This window comes from Barbus barbus, assembly GCF_936440315.1.
Source record: "Barbus barbus genome assembly, chromosome: 41".
Taxonomy (NCBI): domain Eukaryota; kingdom Metazoa; phylum Chordata; class Actinopteri; order Cypriniformes; family Cyprinidae; genus Barbus; species Barbus barbus.
Window position 1 is genome coordinate 1,162,649 of NC_136719.1, and position 18,576 is coordinate 1,181,224.

Genomic DNA, 18,576 nt, shown 5'->3' on the forward strand with positions numbered 1-18,576 from the left:
TACCAGGGTGATTTGAGTCCTTGAAGATTTTAACAGCTCTATTTTTGCAGCGTTTGAGGTAGATGTCCTGCAGAGAGGGGAGAGCAGACCCTGAGATGCGCTCAGCTAAGCGCACAACTCTCTGTAGTGCTTTGCAGTCCTGATTGGAGCTGTTTCCATACCACACTGAGATGCACTGAGTCAATACACTTTCTATGGTCCCTGAATAGAAAGTTTTCAGGATTGCTGGTGAGACCCTGAATTTCCTCAGCTGTCGCAGATGGTACAGTCTTTGCTTGGCTTTCTTAACCTGTGTTTGGATGTGTGTAGTCCAAGTCAGGTTCTCGGAGATGTTTACACCAAGGTACTTGAAGCTACTCACCCTCTCCACAGGGGTCCCACTGATCATAAGAGGAGTGTAGGGCTGCTGCTGTCTCTTCCTAAAGTCTCAGCTCTTTAGTTTTGCTCACATTCAGAGAGAGACAGTTGTCCTGGCACCAAGATGTGAGTCTCTCTACCTCATCCAAGTATGCGGTCTCATCGTTGTTGGAGATGAGGCCCAGAACCACAGTATCATCAGCGAATTTGACAATAGATGTGGAGCTGTGAGAGAACACGCAGTCATGCGTGTAGAGAGAGTAGAGCAGGGGACTCAGGACACAGCCCTGTGGGGCTCCTATGTTCAGAGTGATGGGATTTGAGGTGAACTGGCCAACTTTCACCACTTGAGGTCTGCCGGTGAGGAAGTCTTGAATCCAGTCACAGAGTGAGGAGTTTAGGCCGAGGTCTGTGAGTTTAGATGCCAGCTTGATGGGGACTATAGTGTTGAAAGCTGAGCTATAGTCAATGAATAGCAGCCTTACATAATTCCCATTGTTGCTGTCCATGTGTGTGAGGGAAGAGTGGAGGACGTGAGAGATGGCATCGTCCGTGGATCTATTTGGGCGATAGGCAAACTGAAGAGGGTCCAAAGTATCAGGTATGGAGGAGCAATGTGGCTCTTTACAAGTCTCTCAAAAACCTTCATGACTATAGATGTGAGGGCAACTGGGCGATAGTCATTCAGGCAAGAGGGTTTATTGTTCTTTGGCACAGGGATAAGAATGGATTTTTTGAATGAAGTGGGAACCACGAAGGTAGCAAGGGACTCATTAAAGATGGAAGTGAACAAACCAGCGAGCTGATCGGCGCAGGACCTCAGAACACGGCCGGTTATCCCATCAGGTCCGGCTGCTTTCCTGACGTTCACTCTCTTTAGCGCCCTCCGAACCTCAACCTCCGACGCGGTGATTACAGGATCATCGCTGCTCTGCCTGCTGCTTCCTGACGCGCTGGACGGCAGGGACGCGCCGCCGCTGTTGCCATCGAAGCGGCCGTAGAAGATGTTTAACTCGTCAGCCAGCAACGGATCTGCTCTCACCTCCGCGGAGGATTTGTTTCCGAAGTCACAGATGGTCCTCAGTCCCTGCCACATCCGTCGAGAGTCGTTGAGCTGGAAATGAGACTCAATTCTCTCTCTGTATCTGTGTTTGGCGGCTCTTACTGCGCGTCGGAGAGCATAGCACGATGCTTTGTACTCGCTTGTATTCCCAGACAGAAGAGCCTCATTGTAAGCGGCGGTGCGTGTGTTAACCGCGGCACGGATTGTTCTGTCCACCCACGGTTTCTGATTGGAGAATGTCCTTATCGTTATTGTTTCTGTAGCTTGCTCGGTTAGCGTGTTTACAAAGCTTAATGCTACATCCGTGAACTTGCTGACGTCAGAAGAACTCGCCCGGAACATGTCCCAGTCGACGTCATCAAGCGCCGCCTGCAGCATAGTCTCTGAGTGGGAGGACCATCGCGTCACTACTCTCTGCACCGGAGGTTCCTGAACGAGCCTTTGTTTGTATCCCGGTGTTAGAAAAATGGCGGCATGGTCCGATTTGCCAAAAGCCGGTAGTGAGCGGGCTCTGTAGGCATCCTTGAACTGAGTGTAGCAATGATCCAGTGTGTTTGGTCCTCTAGTTGGACAGGATACATGTTGATAAAAGTTCGGCATGACCTGCCTGAGGTTGGCTTTGTTAAAGTCCCCCGCGATGATGAAGGCAGCGTCAGGATGTTTGTTAATGTAGCCGCTGAGCACATCGTGAAGTTTAGACAAAGCCAAGCCGGTGTCTGCCTGTGGTGGAATGTACACAGCAGTAACAATGATCGATGAAAACTCCCGGGGCAGATAAAATGGGCGGCAAATAACGGAAAGATGTTCCAGATGAGGCGAGCAGGAACGTGACAGAATGGAGATATTCCTGGGCTCACACCATTTCTTGTTGATCATAAAACATACGCCTCCACCCCTGGATTTACCGGCCTCTGCTGTTCTGTCCGTCCGAAAGACAGAGAAGTTATCACTCGGCATTACAGCAGTGTCCGGGACCGAGGACGAAAGCCACGTTTCTGACAAACAAAGGATGTTACAGTCCCTAATGTCCCGTTGGAAACTAATCCTGGCTCTAAGATCGTCCATCTTATTCTCCAAGGATTGGACATTAGCAAGGAGAATGCTTGGAAGAGGAGGACTGTGAGCCCTTTTCCTGAGTCTGACTCGAATTCCAGAGCGCTTCCCGCGGTGTTTCTTGATCCGTCGCCTCGGGGGGTTATTGTTCGTCTCCGCGTTCCGAAGAATCTCCAGAGGCCATGCTGGGTTCGTGGATAAAGTGTCCTGAAGCAGGTTAGTGTAGCGGTTTCCAATGTCCAAAAGTGTTTCTAGGTTGTAGGTGATCAGTGCCGACGTGAAATGTGTAAAAAGAGAAAGTAAAAGTAAGTAAAAAGTTAAAGCAAAATCTCAGCGGAGCGACCCGAACGGCGTCCGAACACAGTGGTGCCATCTTGATTACCGATCATTCAGCTGACTTTCAAAAGACTATTAGCAGGCAAAAACATTTCCGAATACATTAAAACCTTTTGAAAGTTGTGAATTTTGAAAATCACATGAGACCAAGGGACTTTATACAGCTCATGCTCTAGTAAAGATGGTAATTCTATCTCATAGCTTCATTTTTATCTATTTAAAATTCAATATGGCATCTTTCCTGAATAAGTCTAGTACTGTGCAAATGCCAGACATCTGAACATTACATATGGGAAATAAGCAACAATTGTCTTGCTAACATGCCCTATTTCTAGCTAAGGCAACATAAATGCTAAACATTTCCTCACCACTTAATTTATTTATTCATATTTTATCACTTAAATATGTAAAAAAAATAAAAAATAAAAATGCACTGAAGACATTTGTATTTGGATCACTTCTGAATCATTTGTTGCATTAACTGAAAACAGGAAGTTGATTTTTAGTCCCCAGCATTACTTTGCATTGCTTTATTAATTTTTTTTAGATGTAGGATTTTATTTAAAAAATTGTATGCAAAAGGTTCATCGTCACCAGCCAATGAAGGACTGCACTTAAACGTCCTACTTCCCGCTTCTGAAGTTATAATTACGAGTTGGTCGTGTTCAGGTGCTTTGTTGTCTGAAAGAACAGAAATCACGATGGACAGCCTATTCATTCATTCATGCCTGTTTCTTGGGGAAATTTTATTAAAGCCAAAAGGTGTAGATTAGATATTTAGTCAATATCTAACAGGTTTTGAATAAAATGTAGCGTCCCATTCATTTGTAGCCATATAAACATTCACAGCGTTATCTAGATATTGAGTTTGCTGACAATTCCTAAATTTCAATCAAATAGATGCTATTTTTGCTGTGCTCAACATATACAATATGCATTAAATGGTTATTTATATACGTAAATAAATATACATGACTGCAATGGCAGGACAAAGCAATGTAGATGTTGTGAGAAAAACTAATAAAGCTTTACTGTGTTTCTCTCATCTGCCATATTTAAAGTTTATAGCTTGCCCAACTCGGAAACTTGGGTATCAAAATGATCTCCGAGTTTCCCAGTTGTAAATACAACTAAGGAGGCCGTTCATGTCCAATTTTCGACTAGGAAACTTATGTTTATGATCATTCTGATAGCATGTGAAGCCAGCATTAAACCCAGCACACACACTCATTCTCTGTCTGATCTCGTACATAATGTTCATTTTGATTGTTGCCTGTTATTTTTGTTTTGTTTTTGCCTGTGGTTGATACTCCTGCATGTCCATTTGTTCTTCTCCTTTTGTTTTAATAAACACTTCACACTTGAGTTCATCATCTGCCTCTGCCTGGTTATCACTTTTACAGAAATGAATTTGATTCAGCATTAGAGCAGCTCTACAGAAGACAAGTGTCATTTTAACTCAATTCAGTTCAAGTTTTGTTCTCATTCAAAAGAATCAGCACAGTGAAATTGATAATAGTACTGAATATTATCAAGACTGCTTATTATAAGTGACTTTTAGCTTGTTTTTTTCAAGATGGGTAGTGTGGGTTTTGTTTTTTGACTTATTTCTAGAAAACATTTGTGTATTTGGGCTGGTCATTGGTTGTCGCCCACTTTCTGGGCCTGTTTTTCCAGATCAGGTTGCTTATTTTGGGCTTGTTTTTTCAGAATAGGTCATTTATTTCTTTAGCAAAACCTTGCAACAATGTTAGTGTATGTTGCGTCACTCAATGAAAATTTGTGTATATGCTAGTACAGGGGCAAGAAACATCAAGGTTAAAAAAAAAAAAAAAAAACATGCTTGCACTACAAACCGGTGTGTTCATAATTAAGATAATACATTAAAATAACATGGTAAGATACCAATTTTGCAATATCAAGCTGCAAAACGAGCTGTTTTGTACAGCTAAAAATAAAAAGTGAATGAGACTGGAAGCCAGACCCATAAAATCTACAAAAGGCCGTGCCTGCTCTTATAAGGTGGATATGTTTGTTTTAGTGTTAGAGAAAAATTTCATGTGTGAAACTACTGTTCACAGTTGAATTCAGTTTAGCTGAAGAATTGTTTTCAGTGAAATTATACATTCTCTCTGATGACATTTAGATTTTTTCTTCCCGTGGGGAACAAACTTTTACACAGTTATTCTACATAAGTAACATAATGCTTTTGCAGTGAGTCCAGTGCCATGAACAGGTCATATAGTCTGTGTGTGGTCTCATGCTACGGCTCCATCAGCCTGTATGAATGAGGGATTACAGGAAGAGTAGCTCAAGGCACTTTTATCTCTCCACACAGCCGCTGTGCTCTGCAATTATCACTCACAGAGCATGCGCTCTAGCTGCAGCTCTGGCTCACACTTCTAATGCTGCACTGGACCTATAATGAAACCGCAGCCACATTATTACCTCCAGCCTGAGCACCTCCACCCGGGGGCTTGACTCTTCCAGTCCAGCGCATCACTGTCTACAGCCACCCACCCCCATGCCCTCCTTTTGTGTGACTCTTAAGATCGCCAGAAAATAGACCCTCTCCTGGCAACAGAACTGTATTTGTATTCATGCAAATCTCCTGGAATTGTACAAGATGCTTTATAAACTTCATAATGTTTGAACTACTTGCATTCTAATTAAACACTTTAAACTGCTATGCAGTTTCATTTCAAGGATGCTTTAAGAATACAGTCTGTCTTTGTCTGTTTCTATGTTGTGAAATTTTTTAATTGTTACACCTAAACCTAACTCATGTAGCTACCTTATACTTCTCAGGACTTTCTTACACTGTAAGTACACATACTGTAAAACAAAGGGTTGCACTTTATTTTAAGGTGTCCTTGTGTGTCCTATACCGAGTAATATTAATTAACTACATAGTTAGGGTTAGGATTAGGGTTTGTCTTAGGGTTACTTGCATGTAATTATGCATAATTTATTGTTATTATATTATAATACCAAGTACATGTAACATATGTTACAAGGACACCTTAAAATTTATTGTTACCAAATAAACTGTAACCATTTTTTCTATTTCTGGGTGATTTCAGTTTGACCTCTTTTAGCTGATTTTTCAGAATTTAGCTGATTTATTTATCTTCCCAAATGTTTAAAGAGCCATTGTGCACTATGATATGAACCAGAAGTGTAGTCAAGACCAGATCACCAAGATGCAGACCAAGACTATACCCCACATGGTAGGAATACCAGTGGAAGAGCTCTTTTTGTCCACTGCATTCTTTTCTTCCTCATTATTTTATTTTTTTCTTTGTATTCTGCTGTAGCGGTATGAAAAAAGACAACATACAGTGTATATTTGTGGTCTGCTCTCCTGATTTAATTTACAATATACAAAATATCTCATTAATAATTCACTGGAATGCACTAAGAATCTCAACAATTTTTCTCTTTGCAGGTTTGTTTTCACACGAATGCTTCCTGGAAATCACTTTGAAAAATTATCACTCAATGTTCCAGTTAATTAATGTTTTTTGATGTTGCATAATAAATATAGACATATATTTATTGCATAATGTTGCATATTATTTATTGCATATTGCATGTATGTTGCATAATAAATATAGACATAGACTGTGGTAAGATGGTCGATGCAGTGGCTAAACAAACAGCAAAAAAAACAAAAACTCCAGAATGGTCCATGGAAAAATAGTTTTTTTTAATTCCACGTGCTACAAATTCCAGAAAGGTGTATCAAGGACCATAGCAAAATGTCCAATATAAATGAAGACTTTACCCAAGAGAAAAAAAAACTAACAAAAGAATTGTTCAAAATACAACTCAATTCATATCAAAAATAGGATACACCGTTGGCTACTGACCCAACGAACACCCTTCTCTTTTCTCTCTTCCAAACATTTCTCTGTCCTTTTATAGTTTTAATCTCCTCCTTCATTTTCAAACTGACCAATCGTAACGTCTCGGTTACGTACGTAACCCTTGTTCCCTGATGGAGGGAACGGAGACGTTATGTCGTGACGACATTAGGGGATTTACTTGGGAGCCCCGACTGCCTCTGATAAGAGAAAACGCCAATGAAATTTGGCTAGTGGATTTTGCATACCTGAGCCACTCCCCGTGCATACGGGTATAAAAGGGCGACAGGTGCATCCACTCATCAGGTTTTCCGCTGAGGAGCCGAGAACGTGTCCCTGGCAACCAGCGATGGTTCAAGATTGTGGCATGGGGACATAACGTCTCCGTTCCCTCCATCAGGGAACGAGGGTTACGTATGTAACCGAGACGTTTCCTATCTGTCGGTCACTACGAGTTATGTCGTGACGACATTAGGGGTCTATGGAAAGCGCCACAACCTGAACCCCATCACGACCTTATGGCATGCAGATGTTGACAAGCTAGCGCGTGACAGACAAATGCGATGCGAAGGTCGCAACCTTCCCGTCGCCCCAGCGCAAATTCGCTAACCTTGGCGCCCGCAGGGACCACTGAGTACATTGCTGCTGGAGATAGCCAAGCCGCTGTTCCTTTCCCCAGAAATCGGAAGGGATTTCGACCTTCTATGAAAGACTGCTTCAAGTCTTTCCTGTTTGTTGTTACAGCCCAGCAGTAACGACGGGGAAGCGAGCCTTCCGGAGAAGGGCGCTACGGAGGCCACACCCTGCCCGAAGGGAGGTAACGTGTGGAGGCACTGGTATGGACTGGCCCAAGCCTGGGGCAGTGCTACATACGCCTGGACCCTGGGGCAGATCCTACCTAGGAGAAGGGAGGAGGGCTGCCAGCAGAGTCTGACAGAGCTCTGTCAAAGGGAAGACATGGGTTTACCGTGAGGGAAACCGTACCGTGGATGGATACACGTGTGGGATCACCCGAAGGGAATCAGGCCACACGGGCACCTAGCCGAGTACAGGGGCTGACCGGAGACCCGGGCAAGCTAACACCGGTACTGGGCCTGGCGTCAGACTGCTCCGCCCAGTCTGACTGCCGGGGGTGCTGGAGGAACTCCGCCAGGGTTCGCCGTCCGGGGAACTAACTGGAGGAGAGAATAGGCGCTCATATCCCCGGGTAAGGGGGAATGGCGCAGCAAGCGTGACACCGGCCAACTCTTCCCGCCACTTACCTGTTACCCAACACACGGGAAGAGACTGGCTCAACGCGGAGACTGTAAAATCTCGCGAAGGTGTTCGGTGTCGCCCAGCCCGCAGTTCTACAGATGTCTGCCAAAGAGGCGCCGTGCGCCAACGCATAAGAGGAGGCAACACTCCTCCTATGAGGGGGTGAGGGCTCACTGTGGAGTGAGCCCTCACCCCGAGGGGGCACGGCTCGCCTTGGGATTGGTACGCCAAGGTGATGGCATCCACTATCCAGTGGGCCAACCTCTGCTTGGAGACAGCCTTCCCTTTCTGCTGACCTCCGTGGCAGACAAAGAGCTGCTCAGAGCTTCTGAAGCTCCGGGTGCGGTCCACGTATATGCGCAGCGCTCTTACGGGACACAGCAACGCCAAGGCTGGGTCTGCCTCCTCCGAGGGCAGTGCTTGCAGGTTCACCCCCTGATCGCGGAAGGGCGTGGTGGGAACCTTAGGCACGTATCCGGGCCGGGTCTCAGGACAACGTGAGAGTAGGCCGGCCCAAACACAAGGCACTCTTCGCTTACCGAAAATGCTTGGAGGTCCCCGACCCTCTTGATGGAAGTGAGCGCGGTCAGGAGCGCTGTCTTAGCTGACAGGAATTTCAGCTCGACTGAGTCCAGCGGCTCAAAGGGACCCCTCTGAAGTCCAGCCAGGACAATAGAGAGGTCCCAGGAGGGCATCAGGGGTGACCTAAGGGGATTCAACCTCCTGGCACCCCTCAGGAACCTCACGATGAGATTGTGCTTTCCCAGGGACCGGCCGTCCACTGCATCGTGATGGGCCGCAATAGCAGCCACGTACACTTTCAAGGTGGAGGGCGACAGCCTGCGCTCCAACCTCTCTTGCAGGAAAGAAAGCACCACTCCAATCGTGCATCTTCGGGGGTCCTCCCGACGAGAAGAACACCAGTCCGCGAACAGACTCCACTTCAGCCTGTGGCAATCCACTCAAGTCTGCCGCGTCCCATCCAGGAGCCACACATGGAGGTTCCACAGATCTGGACGCGGGTGCCATATGGTGCCGAGCCCCTGAGAAAGAAGGTCCTTCCTCGGAGGGATGCGCCAGGGAGGGGCTGTCCAATATGGCGCAACCAACAAGACCTGCTCCTCGTCCTCCCTGACCTTGCACAGTGTCTGTGCGATCAGGCTCACTGGGGGAAACGCATACTTGCGCAGAGCCCGAGGCCAGCTGTGTGCCAGTGCGTCCGTGCCGACGGGGGCCTCGGCCAGGGAGAAATACAGCTGGCAGTGGGAGGACTCGCGGGAAGCAAACAGGTCTACCTGGGCTTCCCCGAATCGACTCCAAATCAGCCGGATCGTCTCGGGATGGAGTCGCCATTCTCCGGGGAACGTGAGCTGTCGTGAGAGCGCGTCGGTTGCACAATTGAGCTCCCCCGGAATGTGGACGGCGTGCAGCGATTTGAGCTGTGACTGACTCCAGAGGAGGAGATGGTGGGCGAGCTGTGACATGCGGCGTGATCGTCTACACTTGCTGGCCTAAGAGCAGTGGCCGGAACTGCTTTAAGGCCAGATGCACTGCCAACAGCTCTAGGCAGTTGATGTGCCAAAGCAGTCGAGGCCCCGTCCAGAGCCCCGAGGCTGCCTGCCCGTTGCATGTAGCGCCCCAGCCCATGCTGGAGGCATCTGTTGTGACAACAACATGCCGCGACACTTGTCCTAAGGGCACCCCGGCCCGTAGGAAGGCAAGGTCCGACCAGGGACCGAAAGAGCGGCGACACGATTGCGTGATGGTCACACGACGTGTCCCGCGGTGCCATGCCCATCTCAGGACCCGTGAGTGTAACCAGTGCTGAAGTGGTCTCATATGAAGCAACCCGAGCGGCGTGACTGCAGCTACGGATGCCATATGCCCCAGGAGCTGCTGAAACTGTTTCAGCGGAACCACTGTCCTGCCTCTGAAGGAACTCAGGCAGTTCAGCACTGATTGGGCACGCTCGTCCGAGAGACGTGCCGTCATACTCACGGAGTCTAACTCTACACCGAGAAAAGAGATTCTCTGCACAGGGGAGAGCTTGCTCTTTTCCCAGTTGACCCGAAGCCCCAACTGGCTGAGGTGCCGGAGCACCAGGTCCCTGTGACCACACAACTGTTCTCGCGACCGGGCCAAGATGAGCCAATCGTCGAGATAGTTGAGGATCCTGACGCCCACTTCCCGTAACGGGGCAAGGGCGCCCTCCGCCACCTTCGTGAAGGCACGGGGAGACAGGGAGAGCCCGAAGGGGAGGACCCTGTACTGCCATGCCCGCCCCTCGAACGCAAACCATAGGAACGGCCTGTGTCGAGGGAGAATCGAGACATAAAAGTAAGCGTCCTTCAGGTCGATCGCTGCAAACCAATCCGCGGACTGAACGCATTTGATGATGCGCTTCTGCGTCAACATCTTGAACGGGAGCTTGTGTAGGGCCCGATTCAAGACTCGCAGGTCCAGGATTGGCCGGAGGCCACCGCCTTTCTTGGGCACGATGAAGTAGGGGCTGTAAAACCCCTGCCTCATCTCGGCTGGAGGGACCGGCTCGATTGCACCCTTTGCCAGAAGGACAGCAATCTCCTCGCGCAGGACAGGTGCATCTTGGACTGCCACCGAAGTCTCGAGGATGCCACTGAACCTGCGAGGCCGCCTGGCGAACTGAATCGCATAGCCGAGTCGAACTGTGCGAATGAAACGCAAGCCATGCCCCCAGATACCGTACAAGCGGCACCAAAGGCACAATCGACGTGCCCGCAGTGGTGCAGCGAGGGGGAGTAAGGTTGGATGGAACAGAAGGCAGTGCGTTCTGACTCATCCCCACAAAACTCCCTAAGTCCCTGGGGGGACTGGCTAGAGGTGCGCGGGGAGGCATCGCGTCCCCAGACCGCACTCTCTTGGCCACTGGCAATATGGGTCTCGGGTGAGAGTGAGGAGGCAGTGCGTCGCACACTGTCAGCCCGCAGACCTGGGAACCCGGAGGAAAGGGAAATTGCTCTTTCTTTGACAATGTGGGTACCACTGGCCCTTGAGCCAGTGGCAGAACAGAAACAAAAGAAAACACAAGATTCTCCACCCGGCCCTCCTCCGGGGGAAGGAGCGACGCTAGCCTCGTCGTCTCCTGGGAAAGAGCAAATTCCTCCATCTCCGGGTTGTGCGCGTCAGGGCCGCTTTGTCGTCTTCCTGGAGGACTTGGCGGCCGGCTGAGGCGCAGGGGGCGCCGCACTCCTGCGAGAGGTGACGAATAGGTGACGAATCAGCACGAGGCGGAGCAGCTCTGGAGGACGCAGGAGGGCGCCCACGGCGACCAGCAGACTGGGGCCTGGCCCTTGGGCCAGCGGTGGCAGCTGGAGCATCCCGCCGTTTAGGGAGGATGTGCTGAATTGCCTCCGTCTGCTTTTGTACTGCCGAGAATTAATGGGCAAAACCCTCGACAGTGTCGCCAAATAGCCCCGTCTGGGAGATGGAGGCGTCGAGAAAGCGTACTTTGTCGACGTCCTTCATCTCGGCCAGATTGAGCCAGAGATGGCGCTCTTGGACCACTAACGTGGGCATCGCCTTCCCGAGGGACCGCGCCGTGACTTTCGTCGCCCGGAGAGCGAAGTCAGTCGCCGTGCGCAGCTCCTGCATCAACCCCGGGTCGGGACTACCCTTGCGCATTTGTTTCAGTGCCTTGGCCTGGTGAACTTGCAGGATGGCCATGGCATGCAGGGCAGAGGCGGCCTGGCCCGCAGCGCTGTAAGCCTTGGCAGCAAGTGCGGCCGTCAGCTTACAGGCTTTGGACGGGAGACGCGGACGATTCCGCCAGGTGGCGGCGTTTTGTGGGCACAGGTGCACCGCAACCGCTCTCTCCACCTGGGGAATATCCACATACCCCCTTGCTGCCCCGCCATCGAGGGTAGTGAGGACGGAGGAGGGAGACGAGGGGCTTCTGGCCGAGAAAGGGGCCGTCCACGACTTCGTCAGCTCCTCATGCACCTCTGGGAAGAAAGACACCGGGGCAAAGTGCGGCCGCTGGTCGCGTTTTGCGCCGATGAACCAATCATCCAGCCGCGAAGGCTCGGGACTGGGCGGTCTGTTGACCTCCAGCCCGATACTCACGGCTGCCCGGGCAAGCATGGCCGTCAGCTCTGGGTCCGGATCGGCAGTGGCGACAACACCCGAGGGGGACAGCCCCGCCGATCGTTCATCCTCAGAGGACGAAAGCCCATCCCCCGATGCCGTGATCGGCATCTGATCCTCGGGCGGCGCACCGAATGAAACCCCGTGGGGCGAACCAGCGAAATCACTCGGGAACCGGATGGAACAAGTGCTGCGAGAGGAGTAAGAGGTCCGCGGGGACGTGGCCGGCGGAGAAGCTCTTACTGTCACCCTCAGATCTCCCAGAGTGCCAGCCGGCGGTCCTCTGCTCGAGCCAGAGAGACCGGGACGGGTGGCGGCAGAGGGTGCCAATCCTTTCAGAAAGGAAAGGCGAGATCGCAGCGTTGCCATGTTCATACGCCCACAACAGGCGCATGACTCATCCACAAACGCATCTTCAGCGTGCTGGATGCCCAGACACTGAAGACAACGCTCGTGACCGTCATCCGAGGACAGGAAGCGACCGCAACCAAGAGAACGGTCGCGTTCCTGCTCGCCTCATCTGGAACATCTTTCCATTATTTGCAGCCCATTTTATCTGCCCCGGGAGTTCTCATCGATCATTGTTACTGCTGTGTACATTCCACCACAGGCGGACACCGACTTGGCTTTGTCTAAACTTCACGATGTGCTCAGCGGCTACATTAACAAACATCCTGACGCTGCCTTCATCATCGCGGGGGACTTTAACAAAGCCAACCTCAGACAGGTCATGCCGAACTTCCATCAACATGTATCCTGTTCAACTAGAGGACCGAACACACTGGATCATTGCTACACTCAGTTCAAGGATGCCGACAAAGCCCGATCACTACCGGCTTTTGGCAAATCGGACCATGCCACCATTTTTCTAACACCGGAATACAAACAAAGGCTCGTTCAGGAACCTCCGGTGCAGAGAGTAGTGACGCGCTGGTCCTCCCACTCAGAGACTATGCTGCAGGCGGCGCTTGATGACGTCGACTGGGACATGTTCCGGGCGAGTTCTTCTGACGTCAGCGAGTTCACGGATGTAACATTAAGTTTTGTAAACACGCTAACCGAGCAAGCTACAGAAACAATAACGATAAGGACATTCTCCAATCAGAAACCGTGGGTGGACAGAACAATCCGTGCCGCGGTTAACACACGCACTGCCGTTTACAATGAGGCTCTTCTGTCTGGGAATACGAGCGAGTACAAAGCATCGTGCTATGCTCTCCGACGCGCAGTAAGAGCCGCCAAACACAGATACAGAGAGAGAATTGAGTCTCATTTCCAGCTCAACGACTCTCGACGGATGTGGCAGGGACTGAGGACCATCTGTGACTTCGGAAACAAATCCTCCGCGGAGGTGAGAGCAGATCCGTTGCTGGCCGACGAGTTAAACATCTTCTACGGCCGCTTCGATGGCAACGGCGGCGGCGCGTTTCTGCCGACCAGCGCGTCAGGAAGCAACAGGCAGAGCAGCGACGATCCTGTAATCACCGTGTCAGAGGATGAGGTTCGGAGGGCGCTAAAGAGAGTGAACGTCAGGAAAGCAGCCGGACCTGATGGGATAACCGGCCGTGTTCTGAGGTCCTGCGCCGATCAGCTCGCTGGTTTGTTCACTTCCATTTTTAATGAGTCCCTTGCTACCTCCGTGGTTCCCACTTCATTCAAAAAATCCATTATTATCCCTGTGCCAAAGAACAATAAACCCTCTTGCCTGAATGACTATCGCCCAGTTGCCCTCACATCTATAGTCATGAAGGTTTTTGAGAGACTTGTAAAGAGCCACATCTGCTCCTCCATCCCTGATACTTGGGACCCTCTTCAGTTTGCCTATCGCCCAAATAGATCCACGGACGATGCCATTTCTCACGTTCTCCACTCTTCCCTCACACACTTGGACAGCAACAATGGGAATTATGTAAGGCTGCTATTCATTGACTATAGCTCAGCTTTCAACACTATAGTCCACATCAAGCTGGCATCTAAACTCACAGACCTCGGCCTAAACTCCTCACTCTGTGACTGGATTCAAGACTTCCTCACCGGCAGACCTCAAGTGGTGAAAGTTGGCCAGTTCACCTCAAACTCCATCACTCTGAACATAGGAGCCCCACAGGGCTGTGTCCTGAGTCCCCTGCTCTACTCTCTCTACACGCATGACTGCGTGTCCTCTCACAGCTCCACATCTATTGTCAAATTCGCTGATGATACTGTGGTTCTGGGCCTCATCTCCAACAACGATGAGACCGCATACTTGGATGAGGTAGAGAGACTCACATCATGGTGCCAGGACAACTGTCTCTCTCTGAACGTGAGCAAAACTAAAGAGCTGATCATGGACTTTAGGAAGAGACAGCAGCAGCCCTACTCTCCTCTCAGGATCAGTGGGACCCCTGTGGAGAGGGTGAGTAGCTTCAAGTACCTCGGCGTAAACATCTCCGAGAACCTGACTTGGACTACACACATCCAATCACAGGTTAAGAAAGCCAGGCAAAGACTGTACTATCTGCGACAGCTGAGGAAATTCAGGGTCTCACCAGCAATCCTGAAAACTTTCTATTCAGGGACCATAGAAAGTGTATTGACTCAGTGCATCTCAGTGTGGTATGGAAACAGCTCCAATCAGGACTGCAAAGCACTACAGAGAGTTGTGCGCTTAGCTGAGCGCATCTCAGGGTCTGCGCTCCCCTCTCTGCAGGACATCTACCTCAAACGCTGCAAAAACAGAGCTGTTAAAATCTTCAAGGACCCAAATCACCCTGCTAACCGACTATTCACTTTGCTTCCGGCAGGTAAGCGCTTTCGTAGCCTGATGGCAAAAACTGAGAGACTTAGGAGGAGCTTCTTCCCCCAGGCCATCAGGCTCCTAAACTCTAACTCTGTGTCATAACATCACATGACTCCATGTAAATATCACCATATCAATAAGCTATTCAGAATTTTTCTCCATGTAAATATCATATATCAATAAGCTATTCATAATTTTTCTCCATGTAAATATCATATATCAATAAGCTATTCATAATTATTCTCTACCTCATATTGCTGCTATTCAAACACCCTGTACAACTTTTTGCACATTATTTTTGCACATTCCTCTTATTACTATTTAAGTCAACAACATACTGACCTGCACATTTATATTTATATTTTTTATCTTATCTTATTTTATTTTATTCTTTTATTTTATTTTATGTTTTATACTTCTCCTTCTTAATATTTGTATACTTTATAATTGCACTGTCCTTGGAGCGGACCTGACCTACATTTCACTGCTGGTTATACCCTGTATAATTGTGTATGTGACAAATAAATAAAAACTCTTGAACTCTTGAAACTCTTGAACACGGACGGAACGGCATCTTTAAAAAGACGCGAACCGCCCAGTGTTTTAGAAATTTGCTCTTTCAGGTGAAGTGCCCAGGGGAATCGCTGCTGCAGGGACACCGCTGTCTGCACCGTAACGCCAACCAGGAACAAACTTCGAGGCAGACGGCTTTGTGGAGATCTGATCTGTTTCAAGACTTCTCGTCCACTCGGCTCCGAAGCAAAAATCTGATGAGTGGATGCACCTGTCGCCCTTTTATACCCGTATGCACGGGGAGTGGCTCAGGTATACAAAATCCAATAGCCAAATTTTATTGGCGTTTTCTCTTATCAGAGGCAGTCGGGGCTCCCAAGTAAATCCCCTAATGTCGTCACGACATAACTCGTAGTGACCGACAGATAGGGAACCCCTCATCAGCTACTAACTGTACATTATACAAGTTACAGAGGATTTATAAGCTTAGAGACAGCACTTTAATAATAATCACCCCTAACAAGTTTAAAAACCTTAAAAAACAATGGTTAACATAACCATTCATGAAATTTAGGTCTAAACATAACACATCTTAATAGACCAACCCCTCCCCTTCAAAGTAGCATATAATCGGCTTCCTGTTTGCGGGCCACTCCTATTAGGCAGCTCCAGGAACCGGTAAGACAAAAATACATGAACATTAATATACAACCATTATTTGTCCAACTTCATCCTGAATATTTCTCTCTAACAACAGTCACCATGGAATGTGCACCTTTCATGTGACTGCCACTTGAAAAGAACTAACAAAATAAAGATCTTCCAAAACAGTTTGGTCTGGGTTTTTCTTTGAGTTGCACCATGAGTGCCACATCACATAGACATTTATTATATGCCTGTAATAATGCTGTAGAAATAATCAATCGATGGTTGAATAATGTCACTTCGTTGTACCCATTTTTTGAAAATGCTTCATTTTGAGTTCATAGAGTGAACCTTTCATTTGCAGTTTAACTGAAGTTACTCCCATAATTTGTGCAAAGGTCATGGGGTGTAGGATAAAGGTTGATAGGAACCAGAACCTCTAACGGCAGAAGCAGTGACACAATGAATTTATGCTTTATGCATGAAGACAGATTACAGTTTACCATGCCACATCACACCGCACCATTGACTCCAAATGCCATTGGTTTTCTGTACAGTTTGTACGTTGAAATATTTTGAAACACAGATCAGATTAAAGCTATAGTGATTCAGTTAATAATAACTGTAGAATCCTTTAAAATGTAATTTTTCTCATAAAAAAAAATATTCTTCCCAATGCATCCCATTACCCCCATAATGTATGTTTAGGGTAATTAATTACCATCTCCTTGTCTGATGAGTGAGAAGTGCAACCAAGGGCCGCATTTATAAACCGTGCATACGCTCAGATTTGATGTTAATGTATGTACGCTTAAATCCACGCCAACGCTCATATTTGTAAAAACTGTCTTTGACGTGGAAAAGTGCTTAGCGTCACGTTAGGGTCTGAGCAGACGTACACACTTTTTCTTGCTCGAGAACTGCAGGTTTTTGAAAGTGTAAGCTGTTCTTGCAGCTCGCTGTTCTGAATGAAAGAATTTGGATGATGACTGGTGATCTTTTACGTTAATGACATTAATTAGGAGTCGTTTAGCAGAGAGCTGAAACCATTCAGTTGCGTGCAAGTTCAAGATAATTTACAATTCATAGATTTCACATCTGAAAGAGCTGTGTGTTTTCTGTCCGTACGTTCATTCTATCAAAATCGATTATAATTCGATTAAAATTCGATCAAAATTGATCTTACCATAATCTCTCAAATATGCGTACATGTGATTACATGTACGCATATTTGAGAGATTATCGTAAGATCAATTTTAGGATGGTATCTGCGCAACATTTTATAAAGGAGGCCCCGATCTCTAAATTGTGGTTTGTTTACACTATATTTTAAACAGCAAGATGCTGTTGCTGCTTTCTATAGCTATATGTTTACCAAAGAACGAGAGATTCATATCCACATATTCAAAGCTCTAGATCTAAAATTAGATTTACCTTCACAGGCTGTTTCGACACAATCTTGTCTGTGTTTTTTATTTAAATTTTCTGTCTAAGAAGCCAGAGGAGGGAACGCAGCCCGATGCACCTCAGGAGGCAGCAAGCGCAATGATTAGTGAATTGATTGAAACAACTGATAGACATTTGGCAGAATTCCAGCCCTATAATATAGAAGAATCCCTAATTAAGCGTCATGTGACGCTGGAAAGTGCCGCCGGCCTCTCTGTGGGCACAGATTCCACTCATCAGCCTAATTCAAATGCGAGGCACGCTCGTGGCGGGTTTCTGAAAAGATCTGGGGTGACAGCAACATGCACAAAGAGGGAAGGATCATTTTCTCTTCAGATTTAGGATGCTTCCCTTGTGTGTTTACTCCACAAATCAGAGCGCTATCATTATACACGCAAGCCATTTTATAACCAATCAGGATGATCTATCAGCAGACACCCCTTCCCCCCACTTCCATTTGCATTCAGCATTTTGTTGCATTACACTGCAATCGTGAACCAATAACAAGTAAATGCACGCCAATGACGCTACAGTATAACACGCATACTGCATCTCTGACAGACATGATTCATTGTCATTTGCGCTCAGGAGGAAAATGCTTTATTTTTGTGAATGTTTTTTGGAGGGGGGAGGTGGTGTGCCAAATTTGAGCTGACATCATCAGCACATGTAAATTTGCCTTATGTAAAAACCAAAAAAAGGGAAGACTGAGGGCTGAGCTCAGAAACTTGTCCAAAGGCTTGAACGCATTCTTTCCAGGGCTGGAGGACTGTACGGTCAGAGCGATGCATCAGCCAGCCGCCTTTGAAGCAGATAAACCCTTTAAAACCATGAAGAGCATTTTCATACATTTTAGCTAGAGGCAGGTGGTTAGATTAAAAGGGTTTTGATGTGTTCGCTAAGTACTATTTTTGTCCAAACCTCTATAACAAAGCTCTTGCTGTTTCGTCTGTGGACAACAGTGTCAAGTTTGCTTTGAGGATCTTGTTTAGAATTTGCACAGAAATAATTTCAGCCTTCAAATATGCTGCACTACTATAATGAAGGATTTATTATACAATTGATCATGTAGTTATAACTAAGAAGAGCAATGATACTTTTGCTCTGGTCTGCAAGAAACACTGATTCAGACCTCTATG